At 42.0% G+C, this 27,603-nt stretch overlaps 1 protein-coding gene across 10 annotated transcripts in view; it reads right to left on the bottom strand.

Annotated features, from left to right (window-relative positions):
• PTPRT (protein tyrosine phosphatase receptor type T) overlaps nucleotides 1–27,603 on the bottom strand; it is a 1,139,542-nt gene that overhangs the window by 892,486 nt on the left and 219,453 nt on the right. Inside the window, exon 1 of one of the 10 annotated variants that reach the window (XM_088843768.1) lies at nucleotides 3,294–5,033. The exons of the other annotated variants lie outside the window; for them this stretch is intronic. The gene's annotated coding sequence lies outside the window, so the exon portion shown is untranslated. Of the gene's footprint in view, nucleotides 1–3,293; nucleotides 5,034–27,603 lie in introns of those variants that run through there. 10 annotated transcript variants of the gene reach the window in all.

The following is a 27,603-nucleotide window of genomic DNA, read 5'->3' as shown; positions in this document are numbered from 1 at the left end:
AAGAGGAACACTAGAAGCTGTCAGGGTTAAAGAGTCGGCAGAAGGTCAAGACAGAGGATGCAGAGCAGACCAGGCTCATCAGCTGAAGAGGCGGGGGGTTCTTTAAATTTAAAAATTACATAAAGTTTTTAAAAATCTTGAGCTGAATAAAGAGTGTCTTAATAGACACGTCCATGCCCTTTCAGGTCATGGATGAAATGGGTCCCTTCTCCATCAGCTTTATACTTTTTAACACCACTCCTTCCTCTACGGAACCTATAGATACAATCGGTGCAAGTCAACTGACAGGACAGGGAGGAGGGAAAGAAAGAAAATCTGAACCATATGTCAGTTCCCTCATCTGGGGAGGCTACATAAGGTCGGGGAAGGTGGACCTCTCCACCAGTGCCAAGCTCTCCATCAACAAGCACATGGCAAGGCAGACAGGGCCACCTCCAGTGTGCAGACATTAAGAGACTTACTCAGAGTCACACAGCTCAATAAAAAGTGAAGCCAGGATTGGAAAACAGGTCTGAGTCCATGCTCTTGCCATGATACCCCTTGCCATCTCAGGTTAAGTCATCGGTGAGTGAGTAGCAAAACCACACTTTACTGCTTGTTTGAAGGAGAATTTGAGTGACCTCTACCTCTAGCAGGAAAGTCATCTTTCACCTCCAGATGCAGTTAGCCCCTACTGAATAGAGTTTACCAGACTCCTAAAAGAAGGCCTGGCCCCAAGATTCAGAGGAGTCATCCTTCCAAGGCTGCTCAGCCCATGAAGAAGTTAACTCTTCTGGCTTCTGCAGAGACAGCAGAATTCTCCCTCGGTGACTTTTTACTGTCCCTGCAAGGCAGACCCCAGATGACTGAGCCTGTCCAGACCACGGTTTCTCAGCGCTGGCATTACTGGTATTTTGAACTGGATAATTCTTTGTTGGGAAAACCTGTCCTGTGCTTCGCAGCATGTTGAGCAGCACACCTGTCCTGTACCCACCAGATGCTATGGATGCCTCTCCCAGCTGTGACAACCAAAAATCTCTCCAGCCATTGCCAAACGTCCCCTGGAAAACAAAGTAGTCCCTAGTTGAAACCACAGCCCAGGATGGATGTATCACACCCTGAGGGATACACAGAGGCCAGAGAGAGATCACAGGGGCCAAGGGGCCCCCAAGGCCCCTCACACAGGAAAGGATGGCTGCCCCATGGTACGGTCATGCAGGCCAAGGTAGACCCTCAGCACTACAAGCTCTGAACCCAAGCCTGTCAAAGTTGGTCTCAGCAGGAGTGAATAAATGGATCCAACTCACAAGAGGCTGATATGTAACCTAGATTCCAAAGTACGGCTTCCCCAGGAGACACAGACCTTTCAAGCACACCAGATTTTCCTATTATTCAATCATCACATTCTTCCCTAAAGAGAACTCTTGGGAAACAGAACCATGATGAGGCCTGGTGAGCAGAACTTAAAGGAGGGATTGTTGGAAGACACAGGAGGGTCTTCCCAGGCAGAAGCTCTCTCCCCCGGGGATGGGAACAAGTATCCTGGCATACCGTATTCATTTCTGTATCTTATTATTATATTAAACATATTTATTATCATTAAGTTAATTAATTAATTATTATGAATGTTACTGATCTTTGAAATGTCCCCATAAGGAAAGTACTAAGATTGCTGTGCCCATTTACCAGATGGAGAGGTGAAGGCTCACTAAGATTATCTGACCTGCTCAGCCAGCAAGTGCACTGCCAGTCCTGGGACAAAGGCTGAAGCAACACTCTCTCACTAAGACTGAACACAATGTCCAGGTAGCAGAAGTGAAAGAAAAGGAGAAGTGAAACAGCGAAGGAGGAAAAACCCACTCCTAATGGTACATCCTTAAATGGGCCACAGCTTCACAAGGTAACACAGCCAGTAGCTTGGGCACAGCTATGTGGAGCCACTCTGCCCTGGATAGTTCCTTCCAGGAAAGGAAGGGAGAGGAATTTACCTGCTGCCTTGTTTCCTGGCTCTCTCATTCAAGTTCACCCTGCAGAAAGTCCCTGCATGCACTGCTCTTGATTCCCAATCCCCTCCAGGCAGCCCTTAGAAAAAGATCACACTCCATGGAACAGGACTCATCCAGGCTCTATCTGCTCAAGTTTGGACACCAAAGATGCTGCACCTCCCACCAGAGTGGGTACAGTATGCTGAGCAGGAAGTCAAGACCGGGGAGCAGACAAGCCCAAGAGACAGCGGTGGGCACATAAACTGAGCCCAGGACACACCCTGTCTCAGCCTTTGAGGCTGCCCTCGCCATATTCCAGACTGGACGGCTTACAAACAACAGAAATGTATGTCTCACAGTGTTGGAGGCTAGGAAGTCCAAGATCAAAGCACCGACAAATTCTGTGTCTAGTGAGAACCCACGGCAACTTCACATGGCAGACGGGGGCATGGGATTTCTCTAGGGCCTCTTTTACCTAATGCATGAGGGTGACCAAATCACCTGCAAAACCCCCACCTCCAAACACCATCACACGGGACGTGAGGATTCAGCATGTGTATTTTGAGGGGACACATTCAGCCCAGAGAACACAAATCTTTGAATTAAAAGTAAGCACTACTAGTTCATTCAGTGGCAAAAAGCATTCGACTCAAAGACTGCAATGGCCCTGGCATCTGTATCTAAAGCACCACATGAAAATGCAGATTCCCTGGCGTCACCCCGAAACTAAAGGAGCAGCTTTAATCAGGGGATGGGACCACAGAGTCCATTCATTTTTAACAAGCTCCCCGAATGACTTCTGTGCACACTGAATTCCAGAAGCAGCTAGAGCAGCACTGTGAACTGTGCTGAGCATGCCTCAACTCCCTGACTCATTTCAAGGAAGAAAAATCGAAACCCAGAAGTGATTAACTACAGATCAATAGAACAGAGCAAGGAATCATGCAGAAGGTCAAGTCAGGGTGCACAGAAGCACATGGGAGAGGAGAGTCCTCACGGCAAGCCAACATCATTAGGGGCCCTCGCAAACGTCACGAGCTCATAAACATCTGTAAAAACAGGGAAGTTAATTTTTCATACAGCTGAAGGAAGAGTAGATTTCCTTTTAAGCGCACACTCTGCATCGATTCGAGAGTCTGTTTCTTTTTTGAGCCACCAAAAGACCCCATCCTTGTTTACCTCCTTCCGGAGGAGTGATTCCCCATCAGAGGGAAGACAGAGTGAACTTTCTCCCCTCGAGAAAAAATGAGAAACTTCTGATTTTTCCACATTAAGACTCTCACAGCCCTAGCTGATGTCAGAGGCTATTTTAAAAATATATTTATTTACCATTGATTTGGCTGCTTGAGTCTTCGTTGTGGCACGTGGCATCTTCGCTGTGTCATGTGAACCCTTCACTGCACTGCGGCACACGGATTCTAGTTGTGGCACCAGGGCTCCAGGGCGTCAGTAGTTGTAGCATGCGGGCTTAGCCGTCTTGCAGAATGTGAGATCTTAGTTCCCCAACCAGGGACTGAACCCACGTCTCCTGCCCTGCAAGGCAAAATCTTTACAACTGGACCATCAGGGAAGTCTCCAGATGCGATTAAATGGAGACAAACGAGGCAGGGTGAGTTTGTCACAAAACAGGACCTCCCATGTCCGTCCCACATGCAAGCCTTTGTCATCTGTGAAGACTTTCATCAATAAACTTTCTAGCAGTTACTGTTCCACTGGAACATACCCACCTCTGGAAATTTTTTTTAACAAACTCACATTTAATTTCCTTTTTCATTAATTAATTTTTGTATTAATCTCATCCATTAGAGCCTAATACCTCCCAATTACACATTATAAGCTCGGAGGAAAGTCGGTAATTGAGACCGTCCCAGGGTTTCAGGAGCGCCCTGCTCAGAATGTCTGCTTTAATTAGGTTTTCATTAATTACTTTTTTATCAATTAATATTTCGTTCTTTCGAGCCCAGACTTGCAATCTCCACATCATCTGCTCTTAAATGACACCTCATTTATTGTAATCAGTCAAGCAGGGGGACCCAGAAAAGAGCTTGGCAGAAAGAGTTGGTCCTACAGACAGGCTCTGGGCTTCTTGTACAAATTACACCTCACCCTTTGGGCATGCTTCACCTCCAAAACGTGAAAGCTTAGGCGAGTGTGGCATTAAGAAGAAATGGCTGGTCCAACCATTAAGAAGGTGATGGCTGGTCCAACCACCTCACCTGCAGATACTGATCTGACGCCCAGGGAGAAAAGGGACCGCGCCTCTCAGAATGTCCATCTAGAACATTTTCCACCTGTTCCCTGCACTTCCCCCACCTGATTACTAAGGTGAATATGTAACTAATCATATATACCAGGACAATTTGGGGAAAGAAAAGGACTGTTATTAATAATTATAGATTTCCCTGGTGGTTAAAAATCTGCCTGCCAATGCGGGGGACACTAGTCGGATTCCTGGTTCAGGAAGATTCCAGACGCTGGGGGTTAACAAAGCCCATGTGCCACAACTACTGAAGCCCAACTGCTCTAGAGCCTGTGCTCCCCAACAAGAGAAGCCATGGCAATGAGAAGCCCAAGCACTGCAGTGAAGGGGAGCCCCTGCTCGCCGCAACTAGAGACAGCCCAGTCACAACAACGAAGACCCGAGGCAGCCAAAAATTAATATTAAAAAAAAAAACAATTATGCTGGTGAAGGAAAGACATAAAACAGGACTGTCCTCAGCCCACTGGGACATACGTCACCCCACCCATCACCCCTACGCCAGCTCACTCTTCTCTTGACTATTAGTTTGTAAATCTCCTGAGAGAGAGAGGCACTTCTTCAAGGTGGCAACTCTGCCTTTGATGCCTTAACTGAGCCCATATTTGCCTGAAAAACCAACACTCATGGATTCATGATAATAACATGATACAGTCGCTACCTTCTGACCTCTCTTACACTTCCCACTTTCTATCATTGCATTAATAACATCACATGAGAAACAAATGTACAACACAGGATCATTAACTACAGGACAGTGTTGTACAGCAGATCTCTAGATGTTATTCATCTTTTAAACCTGAAACTTTATATCTCTTGTATAGCAACCTCCCATAATCCCCTGCCCTAACCCCTAGCAGCCATCGTTCTAATCTCCATTTGTATGAGTCTGGCTATTTGAGACACCTCATGTAAGTGGAATCATGCAGCATTTGTTTTTCTGTGACTGGCTTATTTCACTTAGTATAGTGTCCTTCCCATACAATTATGTTATCACATACAGCAGAATTTCCTTCTTTTTTAAGGATGAGAAACATTCCATTGCACATGTATATAGCACCTTTTTTTTTAATCCATTCATCTGTCAATGGACCTGCAGACTGTTTCCGAATCTTAGCTTCTGTGAATAACACTGCAATGAATGTGGAAATATACATCCATCTCCTCTAGCACCTGATTTCGGCTCTCTTAGATGTGTACTCAGAGGTGGCATTGCTGGATCACGCAGTAAGTCTACTTTTAACCTTTTGCGATGCTACCACACTCTTCCCTAGTGGCTGGGCCATTTTCGTTCCCAACAATGTACAAGCGTTCTCATTTTTCCACATCCCTGACAACTTGTTATCTTTGCGTTCTTTTTTATAATAGCCAACCTAAAGTGTGCGGAGACATCTCAACGGGGAAAGCAAAATCTCTTCAACAAATGGAGTTGGGAAAACAGCATATGCAGATACAAAAGAATAAAACTGAACTTTATCTTACACCATACACAAAAACCAATTCAAAACAGATTAGAGATTTAAACATAATAAGACCTAGAATGTAAATCTCCTAGAAGAAAACATTAGGTGAAAGCTTCATGACATTGGACTTGGTGATGGTATCTCAGATATATCACCAAAACCCACAAGTAACAAAAGCAAAATTAGATAAGTGGGACTACATCAAACTAACTAAAAAAATTCTGCACAGCAAAGGAAACAACCAACAGAGTGAAAAGGCAACTTACAAAATGGGAGAAAATATTTGGAAACATATCTGATAAGGGATTAAAATCCAAAACGCATAAGGAATTCCTATCATGCAATAGCCAAAAACAAACAAAAAACCTTGATTTAAAAATTGGCAAAGAACTTTAACATTTCTCTAAAGACAGAGAAATAGCCAAAATATACATGAAAAGATGTTGAATTCACCAATCAAGGAAATACAAAACATTTCCACTTCCTTATACTTTTCACTTCATCAAGTGTCTTTTTTCATCTTATATATTTCACCATTTTCCAACTATTTTAAAATGTTACCAAATTGGACCAAACTTCCTATCCTAATGACTAACCTAATGGTTAAGAGTGAATTAAAAACGCCTGGATTCAAACTTTTCAGAGAAGCATCTCTGAGCAGGTTTTCTTACGGTCTCTGTGCCACAATTTTCTCGTCTGTAAAACAGAGATGAAATAGTACCTATACCTCCAAGGGTTCTCACAAAGACAAGATGAGTCAATACATGAAAAGTGCTTAAAACATTCTGGCTACGTTTAAAAACATCATTAAAAAGCTAAAGAAGCAATGATGACCAAAAGAAATAAACTGAATTCTAACCCTACACCAAGCAGAGTATCCCTTACTCAAGGAGAACAAAGGAAAAGAAAATCATATTTGGTTAAGCACAGATTCCAGTGCCAAGGACAAGGGTAAGTACTTTAAATGTATCATCTCATTTAATTCACACCAAACCCCTGGAAGGTAGGAGTTATTATCCTCATTTTACCGATGAGGAAACAGGGACTCAGATACATACAATGATTGGCCTCTACCATACCACAAAACCAAAGTTCCCAAGAACTGAACCTAGAGGGGACAACTGGAGAAAACAAAACAAACAAACAAAAAAATGACCTCAGTGTCAGGCTGACTCCCACCTGCTTGCACTCTTCTTGTTTCTAGCATTCACTAACACCTCCACCCAGAGAACTCCGCTTTCCCTTCAAAGCCAGGATGGCTGACAAGCCCTTCCGTGGCTCTGTGAATAGCTGACACTCAGCAAAACTTTCATAAAGATGTTCTGAGCCCCAGGGGAGACTCTAGAAGGGAGCAAGCACAGGAGTCAGAGAACTTCTATTGCTGATACTTAACAGAGCTCAGTCCTCCACGGGGAACTCACTCCTGGACTAGCCGACCACGTTGCTGGGACAGTGTGTCTCACCTCCAAGAGCTGGCCCACTTCCTGGTACCTGGTCCTTCCCCTCCATCAATAAAAAGTCCCAGCCCAGGTGAATAAGAGCACTTCTGAACCTTGACTACCCACTTCACTTACTACCTACCTGGTCATTGACCAGGTCATATGTACCTGGTCATATATGAATATATATTTAATATGTATTCACGTATATTTTGATAATGTTAGTAAAATATCGCATTTAGTCAAATCAATAAACATATCCCCTCTCTAGGTAGGTGCAATCATCAGACAACACCTGTCACCAGTACCTCACACCACACACTAAGGTACATGCACCAGGTGCACACACACACACACACACACACACACACACACACACGCATACACATCTCTTTAAACAAGTGGCTTGAAAAAGCATCCAGGAAAACAGTGACACAGCAGCTCTGTCTGCCAAGGGAGTAGAATAGTCTCAAACAGCATCTCAATAGATGCTCAGCATCCCTAACAACACCCCAAATAATTCATTTTCCTATTTCTGGAGAATATACCAGGATAGGTAGAACTGGCCCCATTTATAAATGACTACAAAAGAAATATAACCAATAGGTGGCCTAGAAAGATATTTTGTAAATTGAACAAGAAAGAATAAAGTATACAGGGAAAACAGAACTTTTCTAAAATACGTGTTGCAAGAAATGCCATTAAATTTCAGGCGACCTGCTTTGTGTTCACCATACATTTAAGAAAACCTGGTTTCTACAAAAAAAAAGAAATTTTGAAAACTGAGACGAACAGATAAATGGGATGCAGTTAAAAGGCTAAAAAATTAAATACAGGTAATTAAAAATAAACAATGTTTGGAAATGTAATAGTTGACTAGAGAACTTTAATGTATTTGAAAGCTATAAGTTGCAGAACCAAGGCCATGGAATTCTGAAGCAGTGATATGTAAAATAAAACTTTCCAGAAATGAAGAAAAAGGAAGGTGATGAAGATCCTTATGGCGTTTCTAGTTCTCTAGGAACATAAAACCTTGTTTTAGCCCTCATTAAAAGAAAATCTCCATATATTATAATATCTTTTCTCAGGAATACTGGGTATTTTAGTTATTTTGTTCAATAAGGTGCTACTTGGAAGAGAAAAATAAATAAGAAGTTCCTAAGAAGAAAGGTTATATATAGCTACATTTGGCTGGAAGGAGTAGAACAGGTGTCCTGGGTAGAAAAAAGGGTTAGCAAGACAAGTATTCACACAGCAGACACTTGAGAGAAATCAGGAAAGATGTGCTGGGGGACAAGGGGAAGAAAACAGGCCAACTCACCCTCCTTCTCCAGGGGAGCATCGGTGAAGGGGGAAGGGCACTGTGGTGACTGCACACATCCTCCCTGGGTCGGGAAGATCCCCTGGAAGAGGGCATGGCGACCACCTCCCGTATTCTTGCCTGGAGAATCCCACGGACAGAGGAGCCTGGCAGGCTACAGTCCATAGCGTTGCAAAGAGTGGGACACGACTGAAGCACTTTAGCGCGCACTTTGGTGACTGCGTGCATCCGGGAAGTGTACTGTGGTGACTGAATAAAGTCCTCCTCCTCAAAAAAAAAAGCCTGTATCTTAATGCCTAGAACTTGTGAATATGTTACTTACATGGCAAAAGAGACTTTGTACCTCTAATTAAGTTAAGGATCCTGAGGTGGGGAGATTCTCCTGGATTATCTGATGGACCCCGTGTAATCACAAGGGTCCTAAGTAGTAACAGGGGGAAGAAAGTCAGAGATGTGCTGACAGAAGCAGAGGTCTGGATAAGGGGGACCGTGTGCCAAGGGATGCAAGTGGCCTCTAGAAGCCATCTTGCCTGAAAGGGCAAGGAGATAGGTCTCCCCCTAAGCCTCTAGCTCAGACAGTAAAGCATCTGCCGGCAATGCAGGAGACCTGGGTTTGATCCCTGGGACAGGAAGATCCCCTGGAGAAGGAAATGGGAACCCACTCCAGTATTCTTGCCTGGAGAATTCCATGGACAGAGGAGCCTGGTTGGCTATAGTCCATGGGGTTGCAAAGAGTTGGACACGACTGAGCGACTAACACACAGAACAACTAAGCCTCTAGAAGGAACACAGCCCTGCCTACACCTTGATTTTAGGCTTCTGACCTCCAGAGCTATAAGATAATACATCTATGCTATGTCAAGTTATTACGTTTGTGGTAATTTGTTACAGCAGCCATAGGAAGCTAATACAGGTGCTTTACTAAAAAGACAAATACTGAGGTGCAGAATAAACTCCAGCCTCTGTACCTCATACCTGACTTATAGGGTCGATGATTTCCTAGCACCAGTTAAAGTACTAACATGAACTATGATAATAAATGCAGAATTTCCAAAGAGCCTTTGGATTCTTGGATAAGCCTGTTTCTACAGGTACCAGTGCAGATGGAAAGCTCCCTTGATAAAATTACAAGAAAGAAAATCAAGAATATGAAAGACAAGAGAGATATACAGATAATGAGCATTCCTAAAACGTAGATTTGTTGTTGCTGTTGTTGTTAATCGCTAAGTCATGTCTGACTCTTTTACAATTCTATGGACTATAGCCCACCAGGCTTCTCTGTCCATAGCATTTCCCAGGCAAGAATACTGGAGTGGGTTTCCATTTCCTTCTCCAGGGGATCTTCCCAACCCATGGATCGAACCCACGTCTCCAGCACTACCAGACAGATTCTTTACCACTGAGCTCTCAGGGAAGCCCAAAAGATTATAGATCAGACTTCAAAAAAGAGCTACACTGAAAGTCCTAATATCCTAAATAGTAATTTTTCAAGCAACAAATAAGGAAAAATAAGATATTTCTATGGGTAAACATTTACATTATTAAATGATACTTTCAGACTTCTCCTCTACAATACTAGGGTATAAAAGCTAATGATTAAATATTCACAGGGTTTAAAAGCACTCTTTGTTCATATATGGAAGAATCAAAGGGGTATTTCCAAATGTAAGAGGATGCAGAAAGCACCAACAGAAACACCACCACCGCCATCCACTCATTTCCTCTGCCAATTAATCCTCCTCAGGAAACTACTAAAGTAAATACCCTAATCAAATAGGGGTTTCTTTTTTTAAATGAAGAATGGGTAGTTAGATTTTAAAGGCCAGGTAGTGAGCACCACTCACTTTTTTAGCTTGAACAAGCTTAAAAAAAAGAATTTTCTTTAACAATTACGTAAATCCAGTTATAAACAATATAAATGCTATTAATAGTTCTTTTTAAAAAGACAGACATATAATTTGAAATAATAATGATTAAATTAGAAACATAGATAAAAATCCTATTTGGCATCTCATATCCTAAACAACTGAGAAATAAGGAAGTTAAATTTAAGTATGTTTCTAACACAGCTAAATGTATGCAATAGTGAAACTAAAAGCAGGATGCAACAGGAATACCAAATTAATAAACTAGGAATCAGCAATCTCTTTCTACAGAAAAAGGCCAGCTGGTAAATATTTCAGGCTTCTGAGACAAACATAGTTATTGTCTGTATATTCTTTATTTTGTTTTCCAACAATTTAAAAATGAAAAAGTCATTCATGGCCTGTGTGCTGTACAAAAATAGGCTGTAGGTTGGCAAGCCCTGCACTAGAGTTAAAAAGGAAGGGAGGTGGGAAGAAAGAAAACTCTAAAAACAAGCAGAAGAAATAGAAAGCATCACACAGAGATGATGAAAGTCAGCAAAATAGAGCAGTTGTGACACTCAGTATAAATGGTCTCCATTTCCCTAGTAAAAGACATTGAGTCCAAAACTGAGTACAATGAAATATTTTCCATGAGACACAATCTTAAGCAATGAGATTCAAAAAGGTTAAATGTGAAAGAACGGGCAAGTTTAATGGGCACCTATTAGTGGAAAAAATGCAGGTGTACCAATATCCATATCAAAGTAGAATTCAAAGACAAGGCATTAAATAATATAAAGGACCATAAAGAAGGTTGAACCCTGAAGAACTGATGCTTTCAAACTGTGGTACTGGAGAAGACTCTTGAGAGTCCCTTGAACAGCAAGGAGATCAAACCAGTCAATCCTAAAGGAAATCAGTCCTGAATATTCATTGGAAGACTGATACTGAAGCTCCAATACTTTGGCCACCTGATGTGAAGAGCTGACTCACTGGAAAAGACCCTGGTGCTGGGAAAGATTGAGGGCAGGGGGAGACGGAGATGACTGAAGATGAGATGGCTGGATGGCATCACCAACTTGACGGACATGAGTTTGAGCAGGCTCCGAGACACAGGGAAGGACAGGGAAGCCTGGCATGTTGCAGTTCATGGGGTGGCAAAGTCAAACAACTTAGCAACTGAACAACAACGGCAAATACAAAGGAAGTCATTTTATATTGATGAAAGATGTAATATACAAAGAAATCCTATCATGACATTTTCTGCAACAAGTTAACACCACGTTGAACTATCATAAAGCAAACTGTTAGAAATCAAGAAATCAACAGAAACATAAGAGTAGGTAATTGAACATACATCGCTGAGTGCCCAATCTAAAAGGCAAAACTTAAACAAGGATCGGAAAACACTAGTATAAGTATTAATGCTGATACAAAAGAGAGAAATGAAAGCTGTTTTTTTTTCTAGAAAGAATTCTTTTTACTATGCTTTGAGTATTTTTAAATGGTTTTAAAATAATGATAATAATGCCCCAAAAGAACCTCAGCAGATAATTTTTAAGTGCTTTATAAGCTGTATTATCTGATCACAAAACCAAAGGTTAAATAACACTTAACCACTGATAAATTTTAAAAGAGCAGAGAAAAAGATGGAACACACCACTATTCATTTCACAAAAATTTCTATAATCATGACACCAAAATGTGACCCAAATTGCAAAAATTATAAAACTATAAGCTAATATCAAGTGTATAAATCTTTTAAAAAGAACTAAGAAACCAAGTCCTATTATGTATGAAAACAATAATGCAAAACGACTAAGTAAATTTCATTTCAGAAATACAAGGATATTACAGCATTAATAAATCAATTGATACATTTAATCCAAGGTAAATAAATTTCAAATTAAAAATCACACACGTAAATCAATAGATGCCAAAAGATACTTGATTAGAATAAATATCCGTTCTTGATTTAAATTCTTAGTAAAAGGGTTGAGTTGTTATTATTTGAAAGTGATTATCTACCTGGGAAAGCCAAGGTAATCAACAGAAAAGCATTATAGCTTAACACACAAACTCAACAAGATATTCAGTTAGAAGTAAATAAATAAACGCATAGCCTCATCATATAACATGATCAGTCAATAACAAAATATAAAAACTGGGGAGGAAAATATCCCATTTGCCATGCATACACCTAAAATACACATGCGAAAGGGTATTGTCAAATATACATATGCACACAATGATACACAAAGTGTGTTTGCAAATGTTTAACTACTGGCTCTCCTGCAAAAAGAAATCCTGGTTTCCAGCATTCACTGTAGATTTCTGTGGTTTAAAGATTCACACAATGATGAATCAAAAATGACCAACATGCTACCGTTGAACACAGAACTTGAAAGAGATGTACTATGGGATACCATTATACAGTAATTCTACCTTACAGATATGCAATAAGCATAAATAACTCTAAGAACACAGATAATGATAAGGTATAATAATAAAAAGTCATGAGTTCTGAATATTTTAATATAATTTATATCATTATAATTTTATACTATTTAAGTTTTAAGAATGACTGTCTTTAGTTAAGTACCATCTTATCAAAGTACTGAAATCTTAATATTTAACTCCTGCAAGCAGATATAGTCTGGCTTCAGCACATCATTGCTTTAAAAAAAAAAATTTCAACCAGAAAGATTCAGCACTTACAAAAATATCACTAAATTTCACTGAGAGCCATAAAACTTCACCAAACATATCATGCTTATAGATGAGAAGACTTAATATGCTGAAGATATTGATTCTCTTTAGATTCATCTATACATTTAAGAAATCACAAATAATACCCCAATTTAATTTTCTTTGGGGGCAACGGTCAGGGGGAGGGAAGGGGAGCTGACAAAGTTATCTTAAATTTGGTCTGTAAAAATCAGCATACAGGGAAAAAGAAAAGCATATATTATGGAATCTAGAAAAATGGCAACCTATTTGACCTAAGCTAAAATGATGAACCTACTTGCAGGGAGATGCAGACATAAAGAACAGACTTGTGGACACAGCAGGGGAAGGAGAGAGTGGGACAAATGGAGAAAGTTGCACTGACATATACACACTACCATGTGTAAAAGAGACAGCTAGTGGGAAGCTGCTGTATAGCACAGGGGGGCTCAGCTCCTGCTCTGTGACGACCTAGAGGGGTGGGATCGGGGGACAGGAGGGAGGCACAAGAGGGAGGGGATATACGTATAATTACAGCTGATTTGCATTGTTGTATGGCAGAAACCGATACAACACTGTAAAGCAATTTTCTTACAATTAAGAAAAATTAAACAAATAAACACGCAAGAACACCTAGGAAAATTCTGCAAAGACAACACTCAGGGAGGCACTCGATCATAAAGCTATTACTAGGCTAAAAGGGGCTTCCCTTGTGGCTCTGCTGGTAAAGAATCCACCTGCAATGCGGGAGACCCCGGTTCAATTCCTGGGTCAGAAGATCCACTAGAGAAGGGAAAGGCCCAGAATACTCCAGTATTCTGGCCTACAGAATTCCATGGACTGTACAGTCCATGGGTTCGCAAAGAGTCAGACACAACTGAGCAAATTTCACAGGCTAGAATGTTCAGAAAACTATGGTACCAAGGATCTGGTCCCATCACTTCATGGCAAATAGATGGGGAAAAAGTGGAAACAATGACAGATTTTATTTTCTTGGGCTCCAAAATCACCGCAGACAGTGACTGCAGCCATGAAATTAAAAGACACTTGTTTCTTGGAAGAAAAGCTATGACAAACCTAGACAGTGCATTAGAAATCAGAGATGTCACTTTACCAACCAAGGTCCATGTAGTTAAAGCTATGGTTTTCCCAGTAGTCATGTATGGATGTGAGAGTTGGACCATAAAGAAGACTGAGCACCAAAGAATCGATGCTTTCAAATTGCGGTGCTGGAGAAGACTCTTGGGAATCCCCTGGACAGCAAGGAGATCAAACCAGTCAATCCTAAAGAATATCAACCCTGAATACTCAATGGAAGGACTGATGCTGAAGCTAATGCTCCGGTACTCTGGTCACATGATACGAAGAGCTGACTCATTGGGAAAGACCCTGATGCTGGGAAAGACTGAGGGCAAGAGGAGAAGGGGAGACAGAGGATAAGATGATTGCACGGCATCACTGGTTCAATGGACATGAGTTTGAGCAAACTCAGGGAGATAGTGAAGAACAGGGAAGGCTGGCGTGCTATAGTTCATAGGGTCACGGAGTCTGACATAACTTGGCAATTGAACAAGAAGCACTGAAGAAACAGAAGCACTGATTTCAGTCCAGTGGGGCAAGAAGACACCCAAACAAGTGATTCCAATCCCAAGTGGCAGGTGCCAAGATGGTAGCCAAGAGGGCTTGGGGGCACTGAAGAGCCTGCAGAAGACACACAAAGGAAGCGACATCCGAAGAGATTTGCTTTTTCAGGTCCTTTGAATCTTTCATCAAATTGCTTTCCAAAAAGCCTGTACCCATTTGAGTAGGTAAGACTATTTTCTAACATGAATGCCAATGCTGAGCATTATGTCATTTTTATTATATCTTGCCGAGTTTGACAGGTGGAAATGGTACTTTATCTTAATCAGTATGCCTGATGGCTAATAAGGCTGGTAATATTTCATACACTCACTGGGTGTTTCCAGTTCTACTTTTGTGGAAATCCATCTCTCCTCCAAGCTTTCTCGGACCCCCGTGCCATCTTATTACTCCCAGTACCTGGTGCCGAGGCCATGTGTATGTTCAAGACTGCAAATCAGGAGTAGGGCTGGGTCTATTTTATCCCTGTATGTGCAGCAGAAAGCACTGCCCAGCTTATAGGAGATGCTCTGACAGCATGTGCCAAATGAACGATACAGCAGGCTCTTGAGCCCTTGGTTCTTCTTCACTGGGGTGTCAGCAGCAGCCATATCTGAACCACAAAAAAATGGTGCTGCTTTTCCAAAGACAGTCCTGCCAACATTATTAACAGCAACTGGGCACAAACAAGGAGAAAAACAAAAATAGAGCAAGGCTGTAGTCACCCCATTGTATGTGATCATCTGGAAGGGGAATGTTTGTAAAATTCAAGGAGAATTGTCTTCAGAAAATACATTTTGCTTAAGAGATTATTCCAGGGTACCTGAGAAACTGTCAGAGGAAATTAGATTCTCTGCAAATAGCAGTCACTTGAATTTCTACTTTATTTCTAGAGCTCCCCTCTTTAACTCCTATTTGTTGTGCCTTTACCGCACCTCCTTTCAGAGAGGCAGTTACGACTCATCAGACCGTGGGAAGACACCATGCAGAGATGATAGAGCACGTCAGCAGATGAGCAGTTTATACAAGCTTGCTGGGGCATCCGTGCAAGAGCCCAGCCCTTCCTGCCCAGCTACGTAAGGGGACCCCCAAGACCAGGAGCTGCTTAACCCACTGAGTATCTGTAGCGGGGGAAAACAGTTTCCCTCCACCAAAATATATGTGTACATCCTAATCCCTTAAAAGTGTACATGTGACCTTATTTGGAAAGTAGGTCTTTACTGATGTTAATTTAAGGATCTTGAGATGAGATTGTCCTGAATGACCAGGGCAGGGAGGGCGACCTCCAGGGACAAGTATCTTTACGAGAAAGAGAAGAGGAGAAAACAGGCACATGGAAGAGAAGGCCACGTGAAGATGGAGGCAGAGACCGGAGTGATGCAGCCACCAAGGATGCCAAGAGCTACCAGCAGCACCAACAAGGAACAGATGGTCCTCTAGAGCCTTCAGAGGGAGTGCAGCCCCAGTAACATCTTGATTTCAGACTCTGGCCTTCAGAACCGTGTGAGAATACATTTTCACGGTTCTGAGTGCCCAAGTTCATGGTCATTTGTTACAGCGGCCCTGGGAATGTATATAGTGGCCAGTCTTGCTCACTGGTGCCTGAACATTTCTGCAGCATCTGTATTCCCCAATCCCTCCTGCTGCTTCTTTTCCTCCTAGACTATCTTCAGACCCCCCACAGCAGCCTCCTTGTGGACCCCCTGCCTTCAGCCTTGCCAACTGCAAGCCAAGACCACTACCCCTGCAAGATGTCAGGAAGAGGACTTCCCTGGCAATCCAGGAGTTGAGAATCTGGATGCCTGCCAAGGCAGGAGACACAGGTTCAATCCCTAGTCCCTGAAGATTCCATATGCCATGGGGCCACTCAGCTGGTATGCCACAACTTGGGAGCCCGTGCTCTAAAGCCCGCAAGCCACAACTACTGAGCCTGCATGCTACAACTACTGACGCTCAAGCATCTAGAGCCTGTGCTCTGCAACAAGAGAAGCCACTGCAGGGAAAAGCCCACTCAGCACAATGATGAGTAGCCTAACTCACCACAACTAGAGAAAGCCCACACGTAATATCAAAGACCCAGTGCAGCCAAAATAAATTAATTAATTTTAGAAAAGATGTCAGGAAGAGTTTCCATAATTTCTAACTGAAGACTGATACTCTCCTTCAATCAATGGACGAAAACCCAATTATGGATACTGGGATAACTCAAGGTTCTCAGTCTGATGTCTGGGGCTTCCCAGTACTTGGCCCCAGCTTGCCTCTTGCACCTTACATCTGCCAAGACCAACTCTCTGAACACCCTCTACTCCAGCCAGGACTACCTTCTCCTTTGTCTGTCAGGTAAATACCTTTCAAGACTCTGCTCAAGTGTCATTTTCATTTTCAAGAACTTCATTTAGTCCTTCCTTCTATCTCTACTGCCAACCCCCCAGAACTGAGCCCACACCGAGTATCCCCATTGTCTGCAGCCCACACCCGAGATACAGCATCAACCACAGCTAATCTACATTCATCTGTGTGTGGACTCATCCACTTCCCTGTGAGCTCCTTTAGGCCTGGGTCCATCCTTATCTGACTCATCTTTGGATCCCAGACCCTAGCCTAGTACGTGCACACACAGAGACCCAACAGAGGAGTGCGTGGGTAGGTGGAGACATGGCTACGTGGATGAGAGCACCAACCAGCAAAGTACCAAGTGAACCAATGATGGATACCTTGTTGAAAGAGGAGTTAAATGCAAAAGGGGGCCAGGACTCGAGAGGAACAGCTGACAGTTACACAAATGAATTCTAGGTGGCAGATCAAAAGTTGACTGAAGATAAATACGTCATCACAAGACTGGCATTCCTGGAGCATCCCAGTTTATAATCCCTTTCATATTCTTCAAATCACTTACTCCTCTCAGAGACCTGGTGAGGTGAGGAATTACTATTATTATCTCTATTCACAAAGAAGGAAGCCAGAGTCCAGATAGCTTGTGGACAGCAGCCGAGGTCTCCTAGTCAGTGAGGGACAGGTGAGGATCCCAGGACCTAGGTCTGTACAGCTCTTTAGTCTGTGTTCTTTCGGTGTGGGATCCACCTGGCCTCTGCTTTAAGTCTCAGACTGTCCATCATGCACTTGTAGAAAAGTGAGCAGAAGTGTGAACATCTGAGTGTGTCCGTGTGGAACCCAGAGACACACACTGTTTGCCTGAAAATGACTGACAGGATGGAAACTGACAAGTCATCATCCGCTTCTGGTGCTGCTGACGACTGGTTAACGTGAATATTGTGTTGATTCCCGCTAGATGGAAGAAGATGTCACTTATCGTTAATGGAGTGTCACACGTATGCTTGCCTAAAGGGAAATGCTCTTTTGGTCGTTGTTGTTGTGTTCAATTTTCCCCTCATTTTACAGCTACAGAAAAAAGAGAAGATTCAGCAGAAAGCATGACTCTACCTAGGGGAGGGGTGGAAAGGCATCCTTCTGGTTTCTTCCCTTCTTTCTCGACTGGAACAACCAAAAGCTAGTCAAAATGCCAGTGGAAGTCAGAGGATGGACCTAAGTCCTGAGAGCAGTCAAGCGCTCTGGGCTCCAGACCAGAGCTTCCGAATCCAACAGCCACCGCTAGAAGGTGTTCAGAGTTCAACCAGGACCACCAGGCTCTCGGCCAAGTGACACTCATCTCTGCTCAACGAAAGATGATTGAAAATACAAACAACAACAGAGAATGCTGTTGAGCACTTCACTCTGGACCATGGAACGTGCTGAGTAAAGATTTTACCTTCCCAGGCAACCACCCCGTGAGGCAGGGATGGATCCACCAACTGCAATCTGAGAATTCTGAATTCTCCAAAACTTTGAAAACCAAAAGATCTTTTCCTAAGTTTGATGCAAATGTATTCAGTGCTAAGACTTAGGTTAAACTATTCTAAACTTGTTTACGGTTTTTCTCTCTCCTTCTTAATGGTCATATCTGTACTTCTGCTACAAAAACATCAACAGGTTTGATTTTGGGGTGTGATCCCAGGCCCTTCTAGGAGTGTTCTTTGACTGTACATGGACCATGACTGTGTATGCACACTCAGTCACATCTGAATCTTTGCAGCTCCATGGACTGTAGCCCAACAAGCTCCTCCATCCGTGGAATCTTCCAGGGAAGAGTATTAGAGTAGGTTGCCATTTCCTACTCAAGAGGATCTTCCCAACCCAAGGGTAGAACCCACATCTCTTGCATCTCCCACACTGGCAAGCAGATTCTTTACCACTAGCGCCACCTGGGAAGCCAATGCCTTCCTGAAAGGTAAATCTAACTTCAGAAACACATTTGGCCCCAAGGCTACAGACAAGGGGTTGAGAATTTGTTCAACCCAGCTGACATATAAGGAAACAGGCTCAAAGAGGATAAAGAACTTGAATGAGGTTACACAGCTCAAAGAAAGGTAGATGTAGGTCTGGAACCAACAGTCTTTCCCCAGAGCCAGTGTGGTTAACCACTGGGCTCTCCAACCTCTGACAGATGCCTTTCCCACCATCTGTGCCCAGGAGCTTAGCCTCTGCTTTCTCCTGGGCAGGAAGGCAGGATCTGACATCTCAGCTGTGCCGCAAGATGATTCCCAAAAGCAACAGGATGGTGTTTAAAATGCTTTATCAAAGCAAACCCTAGGATAAAGACATGTGTTTCAAATCTTGAGTCAAATGCAATGATACCATCAGTCATAATTAGGTAACTACCCATCAAAGACCAGGATCTCTACTTGAGTGTTTATGCTGAGAAGCAAAGAAAGACATCTATCATTTTGCTCACGGCCACCCACACCAAATTATCACACGATTCCCATACTACAGAGGTCCAATCAGTCCCTGGAGCCAGACAGCTACTCAGTTCAATCGCTCAGTCGTGTCCGACTGTTTGAGCAGGGACTGCAGCACACCAGGCTTCACTGTCCATCACCAACTCCCGGAGCTTACTCAAACTCACATCCATCGAGTCGGTGATGCCATCCAACCATCTCATCTTCTGTTGTCCCCTTCTCCTCCCACCAGCATCTTTGCCAGCATCAGGGTCTTTTCTAATGAGTCAGCTCTTCGCATCAGGTGGCTAAAGTATTGGCGCTTCAGCTACAGCATCAGTCCTTCCAATGAATATTTAGGACTGATCTCCTTTAGGATGGACTGGTTGGATCTCCTTGCTGTCCAATAAATTGGAGTCTTCTCCAACACCACAGTTCAAAAGCATCAATTCTTCAGTGCTCAGCTTTCTTTATGGTCCAACTAATTCTGGCTTAGCCACTCGGTGGCTGTGGGGCCATGACCAAGTTACTTCCCCTCTCTGTGCAACAGTTTCTTCAACTAGAACATGGAGTATAAAGTATACCTATATCTCAAGAGTTGCCATGAGGATTAAACGAGTCTGCATTTAAAGCACTCAGTATACAGCAAGTCCTCTAATAGCCTTTGATTCCTAAACAGATAATGACAGAGAGAAAGACACTTTGCTTCACACTTTAACTTCTCTGAAATTGGAATCCTTCTTGCCATTGATGCGTAATTTCAGTACAATATTTATGTTGTTGTTGTTCCCAGAAAGCTGCAATTTAACCAATGGGGCCTCTTTTCTCTTTACCACATCCTAGAATTGAGAGAATATGATAAATAATACTACTGGGAGAACTGAATGCATTTTTCCTTTGTTCTCAAGAGAAAGACTTGAGACAAGAGCAGGATATAGATTCAAGCTGTGCTCACTGCCTCTCTGCAGAGAGGTCACACTTTTCCCTTCACAGGCAGACGAATTCTAAAACCAAACTCCAGGCTGAACAAGTCTCCCTTCCAGAGAAAGAGCTGAGCAAATTTTTATTTGCATTTCAAAACTCTTAACAAATGGCTGCAATCAACTACTCAGGAATTTTCCTAATTAGTTTTACTCTGTGCCTCTGTCACCTTTTGGAGGAAGCCAAAGATTTAACCTTCAAATTTACCAGCAGTACATGCCAGAAAGTATTTCAAAGAAGAGTCAACGTGTGTCTGGAACCTAATTGCAGCACCTAAAAGCATCGGAGGATTTTTCAGTCTTCAGAAAAGCATGTCTGCACCCCGTGGGAAAACAAGTCTCAAAACTCAAAGTTTCTCCAAACTGTGTATCTGAGAAAAATGTTAAAACATATTTATCCATAGAGGCAAAGAAATAAAATCATAAGAATAAATAAATTGTAAATTTGATGCCTCTCCCCTGCTTAAAAATCCTCCAATGACTTCCTACTCTACTTGGAATAAAATATAATTTCCTTACCACAGCTTTCTGGGCCCCAGGTGACCTGTCCCCTACCCAATCTTCTCAACATTTCTCAATATTTTTCATTCTACTCTCCCGTTTACAGACTGTATTTGAAACATATGTCTTTCCCCCCCCCTTTCTTTTTCTCAAACACATCAAGCACAGACCTGCCTCAGCTTCTCTGCATTTGCTATTCTGGGAAGATGCCCCCCGCCCCAGCTAGCAGGCTTGCAGGGTATTCACTATACAAGGTCAACCTCAGCAAAGAGGCACCTTTTTCTAATGCATACAAAAGAGCCATAGGAGCTGCCAGCCATCCTGCCTCCCTGTGATGGCTCACTCATTCCTGAAACAAGTATTAGCTGATCACCTACTACAAGTTAGGCCCTGTCCTAGGCACTGGCATTTTACAGCCTTGAGCCAGAGAGACAAGCTTTCTTCCATTCGAAAGCCCACATCCTCATGGGCTGATACACACCATTCAGCAAAATGTGAATAGGCAAAACATTCAATAGTTACCAGAGTGTGAAGACAGTTTTATTGGTTCTACTATAGTGACTGGATGGCTACTTGAGATTGGGTAGTCAAGGAAGGCTTCTGGAGGTGGTGATGTTTATCAGTATTTTGAGATCTAAATGGCAACAAGGAGCCATCAACACAAAGAATTTGAGTTAGAGGGGGAAGGCAGGGCATTCCATGCCAAGGGAATCCAACGTGTACACTCTTGTATAAGACCCCAAGGAGTGAACAAGCTCTGGGTTCTAGAAATAGGAGTCAGGGTATGGCTACAGAGCAGTAACCAGTGAAGACCGATGAGGTGAGGTTGGACAGATGGGACCCAGTCACGTGGGACCTGGGACAGAGTCAGAAAAAAGAGTTAGGATTTTATTCCCAGTGAGGATTGAAACCATCCAAGGTTTCAAGCAGGGAGTGTTGTTATCTGGGGTATATTGTGGAAAGACCATTCTCTAACTTAGAGCTCTCCAAAAGATCTTCTGCCATAATGGACAGGTCCTATATCTATACTGGCAAATGCAAGAGCCCCTGGCTACATGAGGCTCTTGAGCATTTGAAAGGCAGACAATGTGATTGAGAAACTCTTTATTTTATTCTACTTTAACGAATGTAAATTTATATGCCAACAGAGAGTTGGTAGCTACTGCAATGGTCTACCTACTTTAACTGCTAGGTGGAGGATACAAACAATACCGGGGTTAGGGATCAGGGATCCTACACTCCGTGACGTGTGTGAAAGTTGCTCAGTTGTGTCTGACTCTTTGCGACCCCATGGACTGTACACTCCATGGGATTCTCCAGGCCAGAACACTGGAATGGGTATCCGTTCCCTTCTCCAGGAGATCTTCCCAACCCTGGGATCGAACCAAGGTCTACCGCATTGCAGGTGGATTCTTTACCAGCTGAGCCACCAGGGAAGCCCCCTGCAGGGTTGTAAATCTGTGTGTAACCTATAGCTGGCTCTCAGTATCAGAGGTTCCTCCATGTACACAATTCTGCATCAATGGATCCAACCATGACAGCAGATTCAACCATGACAGAAAAGTACTATTCATGTATTCACTATTAGGAAAAAATCTGCATATAAGCAGACTCTTGCATTCAACCCCATGTTGCTCAAGGGTCAAATGTAATTATAAGAAGACAAGAGGGGAAGCAGGAAGATTTATCAAGAAGCTCTTACAGTGGTCCAGAGGGGAGGTGATGATTGACAGCTGGAGGTAGAGATGGAAGGAGGTGGCAAGCTGGGAATATCTTTCAGGGGTGGATCCAGGAGGGTGAGAGGGAGAAAGAGAAAGTGAGGGATTGAGATACTCCTAGATTTTTGATTAAAGCAACTGAGTGGATGGTGGCATTATTTTGATATTGGCAAAGCTGACAGAGAAGCAACTTTAAGGGAGGAAACGAAAACTTAACATAAACAGCAAAAATCTTGATTCCTCTCCCCCAACTCTTCATGAAACTTAGGCCTCAAATGTCAGCTCCAGGGTCACTTTCTCAGTGGCTGCACACAACACCCACCCCTTCGTCACTCTCTCCCTTAGGGTCCTGATACTTTTCTTCTTTGCACTTACTATTTGCAATTATTTGATCATTTGACTAAAAGCACTGTCTCCTTGTTCTCTAAACTGTAACTCTTCACACAGGACCTCATCATCCCCCTCTTGCTTGGAATGATATGTGGCAAAGAGCAGGTACTGCAATACATGTGGAATTCATTAAACAGACAGGCACAAATATCTTTATTTCACAAAAAAACAAAAAGCCAGGGCTGAAGTCACAAAGGTACATTTCCAGTGTGAATTTATACAACATAAAATAGTAGAAAACATGTAATCACATACCTACCCCAGGTATAAATGGATAAATGCTGTTTGGGGTTATTTGCCAGTATTCCTTTCAAACAGAAAACTGAGAGTTATCTCCAGGTAACGATCCACTTCCTCTGACAGGTGCAAAAGAGAGAAGCTTATCAGGTAGAACATGATTCCCAGTTCTTTGGTCTTGTTTCTCTTCAACATTTATTGAGGAGAGGGCAGAGAGTGTGGAAAATGAACACAGGTAAATCCAGGGCTGCCATTTTTAGAGAACAGAGCATCCTTGAGTGTTACCTGCCCTGAGGATCAGGATCCATCACCATCGCTCACCTACATGCCTTCAACCAGCAGCAGACTGTATCCTGGCTGAACAGGTGTTACCTGGCAGGGTGCAGTGGTGGGAGCCGGGGTGTGGGGAAAGCATTGCAATTAAGCAGACAGTGATTTGAACTGAGCTGTGCGATCCTAACAAAGTCAAGTAGCCTCTCTGGTCTTTACTCCCCAACGCCCTGCCCTGCGTATACATCAGGGCATCTTACACTTGTTGTCAATCAAGATTTTTAGATATTTTGGGGACCTGCCTGGCGGTCCAGTGGTTAAGAATCCACCTTTCAATACAAAGGGTGCAGGTTTGATCCCTAGTCGGGAAGTTAAAATCCCGCATGCCTCATGGCCAAAAAAACAGAACATAAAACAGAAGCAATATTGCAAGAGAATCAATAAATGCTTTTTTAAAAAAAAAAAAAAAAAGAATTTTAGGTATTTTCTCACCAACTTCAGGTAAGCCACATCACCCGAATCCTTTGAGCCCCAGAGCAGATCTTGATCTTTTTCCACTGCAGTATGGCCAGCAGGAGTTGCGCACCGACTTGTCATTATTGCTCACCTTCTCCTTTCCTGGCAGACTCCATTCTCTCTGTAAATGCACTGCACCTTGACACACATACTCACACACAATTCCACACCCGCAGAAACATGCAGAGCTCTCGGCAGCTTTTTTCATTCTACACTGACTCACAGTCTTAAGAACACATTTCCTTTTCCTCTTCACAGGCTCCCGAAATGAGATCGTTTCTGCTAAAAGCAATCCTAAGCGCTGGGTGAACAACTCCAGAAAATTAGTACAAGTCCCACTAAGGCTGGAGACAGAGAGGAGAAAAATCTGTTCAATTACGACTGGATTCACATTACCCAGAAAATGGAACACGTCGCTCATTTTTCTCATTAATTCCAATTCTTAACAAAAATGAAAACAAATGCTATTCCCAGCACCACTCGAAATGGTCACTTTCTATTTGCCATCAGTAATCACTCCAACTCAAGAATGCAACATTTTCTTCACTTTCTGAAGCATGAGTCCTCCTCAGAGCTGCTCCAACACCTCGATTTCCAATGGAAATTATAGACAACATTAAAGAAACAGCTAGAATGTATTAAAGATTTAACCATGAATCATTACAGACATTGAAAGAAGGTGTAATTCTGCCAGCCTTGAGTCTGATATATAGACATTTCAAACAAGGAAATAATTTGAGGAATATCTGATACAGAACAAAGAATAAGAGACTGAAAATATCAGATATGGACAACACTATTGTTTGCCATTGATTCGAAAGTAACTGAAATGAACAATTGTTCTATCTAATATTCACTGAATAAGATGCAGCAATTCAAAGCTATTTTTTACAAAGAGTTTTTAATAACATGAGGAAAGTGCTTATTATAGGGTCAAATGAAAAAGAAAGGAAGATGCATGACAATACATACAGCATGATTTTGATTATATGAAAATGTACAGACAACCCAAGAGGGAAATACAAGAATATACTAATAATGTTATCTTCAGGTAGTTAGAAAATATATATGTCCTTGTTTTCTTAGTCCTTCTAATTTTCTGTATTTTCCAAACTTTGTAGTATTTTTTAACAAAACCCTTGCATTCAGAAAACATTTATTTTAAAATGGTTTATCTAAAATCTTTAAACTCTTTTGATTTTGTGAAAAGTGTCTTTGCGACATTATGATGTTTGAGGAAAGAAGACAGAATTGCCCCCAGGCCCATATGTACCCCCAGTTTCTAGGAGAATTGGTTCAGGATCCAGGGGAGCTACAGATGAGTAGGGAGTCTTGCAGCCTGGCTATTCCCCAAGGAACCCAAGAGAATCAACACAGAAGGCTACAGTACCCACAATTATACTCTAATTTGAAAAAAGGAAAAAAGAGGGGAACTGACTTTGATGTGATCTGAAAGCACTTGGTCTTTCCTGTCTCACAATGCCTACATTCTCTCCTGCCCTTTACACAAAATTCCTGCAAGGGTAACGTTATCATACCCATTTTACAGATGAGGAAATGAACACACAGAAAAGAGAAGCACCTTGCCAAGGTCCCAAGTCAGTCATCTACCAATGTCTGGATGCAAATCCATGTTTAATGATGCCAGTGATCAGACCCCTTGCATTACCCCACATGACTTCTTTTATCTAGACTGAATTGATTAAAAGAACTGTATTTGATTGTGGAGCCAGCACACCACCTGCATGGTACCTCCTGCCAAAGGGACCCAAACTCTATGGATTTCGTGAACACAAGCAACCAGATTTATGCTTTACCCCCTCAGATTCCAAAAAGGACACAGGGGTGGAATTAATTAAAAATTAGGTGTGCATCTGTATTATCTTAAAACAACAGTTCTTAAACAAGGAAATACTAAATCAAAAGATATGAAGATGCTTAAAGGCTCTTGATACATATTTCCTAACTTTCCTTTAAAAAGACTCTACGAGTTTACATGTCCAGGAACATGGTATACAAATGACCATTTAGTCACATCTTTGCTATCACTTGTTCAGTCACTAAGTCATGTCTGACTCATTGTGACCCCATGGACTGCAGCATGACAGGCTTCCTGGTCTTTCACCAGCTCCTAGAGTTTGCTCAAACTCACGTTCATCAAACTCACTGTCCTCCCTGGAAACTTCAACTATACAATACTCTGTCAGACTAACAAGAGAAAGCAGAAAGAAATGTCTGAGTCCATACCCCAGCATGGTATGATCTGAACATGTCCATTCAAATTTTCAACCATAGTAATGCAAAGGTTAGACAACCAGCCCAGTTTAGTCTTCTTTTGGAAAAAGGGTAAGTGGCTATGACTAAATAATTAGGAAATCCCAAACAGACATAAAATTATAGGAGAAGGACTTCCCTGGTAGTCCAGTGACTAAGACTCCACACTCTCAAGGCAGGGGGCCAGGGTCTGATCCCTGGCCAGGGAACTAGATCCCACATGCCACAACTTAGAGTTTGCAAGCTGCAACAAAAGCATGATGATGTGACATCAAAGATTCCATGTGCTGAAACTAAGAGCCAGCCCAGTCAAAAAAATAAATATTTTTAAAAACCATAGGAGAGTTCAAAGACCAATCCAGACCCTAGGTTTCAAATCCAAAATGCCAAACAGATCAACAGAGAGAACAGAGAAACCTAAGTAATATTTACTAAAGGTCTATTCAGTGCCATGTTCTTGACTTATACTCTGAATTAGTCCTTAGAAACCAACTTTGCAGAGCTATATTTACCTTCATTCTATAGACAGGAGGAAAAATGGTTCATAAAGGTCCACAAGGCCAATGAGCCACTCAATCCAAACCCAGACTCATCTACCCCAAATTTCTTGATTCTTTATCATTCTGCTTTTATTATAGCATCTTATTTTCATATTATTGTATTAAGTTCTCAGATTTTAAAAGAAACACCTGTTAACCCTGTATAAGAGACTGCAAAAGAGACATAGGCATTTAGAACAGTCTTTGGGACTCTGTGGGAGAGGGTGAAGGTGGAATGATTGGGGAGAATGGAATTGTAGCATGTATATTATCATAAGTGACCAGTCCAGGTTCGACGCATAATTTTTCCTCTGTTCATTTCTTTGCATTTGTGCTTTTTTAATAAAAATACTTTTAACTGTAAAGAAAAAAAATTATAAAAAAATAAATAAATAAATAAATTTTGAGAAAGTCACAAAAAAATAAATAAAATAAAATAATTTAAAAAAAAAAGAAAATAATATGTATTGATCAAACTCTTTGACTTAAGTATACCTCTTTACAATGTTCTAGGTAATTCAACCTTGTGCATTAAATGTATCAAATAAAGATCTGAAAAAATAAAATAAAATAAAATACCAAGAGATTGATATTTTATGTAAAAAAAAAAAAATAAAGGCTGTGGAACTCTAAAAAAAATAAAAATAAAAAATAAAAGACCTTGCAAGTTTTTATTAAAGAAGAAATTAAGAATTGCCCATAATCTATCACTCAAAGATAAGAATTGTCTACTCCTTGGTTCATTTTCTTCCACTCATTTATGTA

This window comes from Moschus berezovskii, chromosome 15 (genome assembly GCF_049115385.1).
Source record: "Moschus berezovskii isolate FMDL1 chromosome 15, NW_MosBer_1.0, whole genome shotgun sequence".
NCBI classification, from domain to species: domain Eukaryota; kingdom Metazoa; phylum Chordata; class Mammalia; order Artiodactyla; family Moschidae; genus Moschus; species Moschus berezovskii.
The sequence above is the reverse complement of the archived record's forward strand: the minus strand, read 5'-3'. Positions and strand labels throughout refer to the sequence as shown.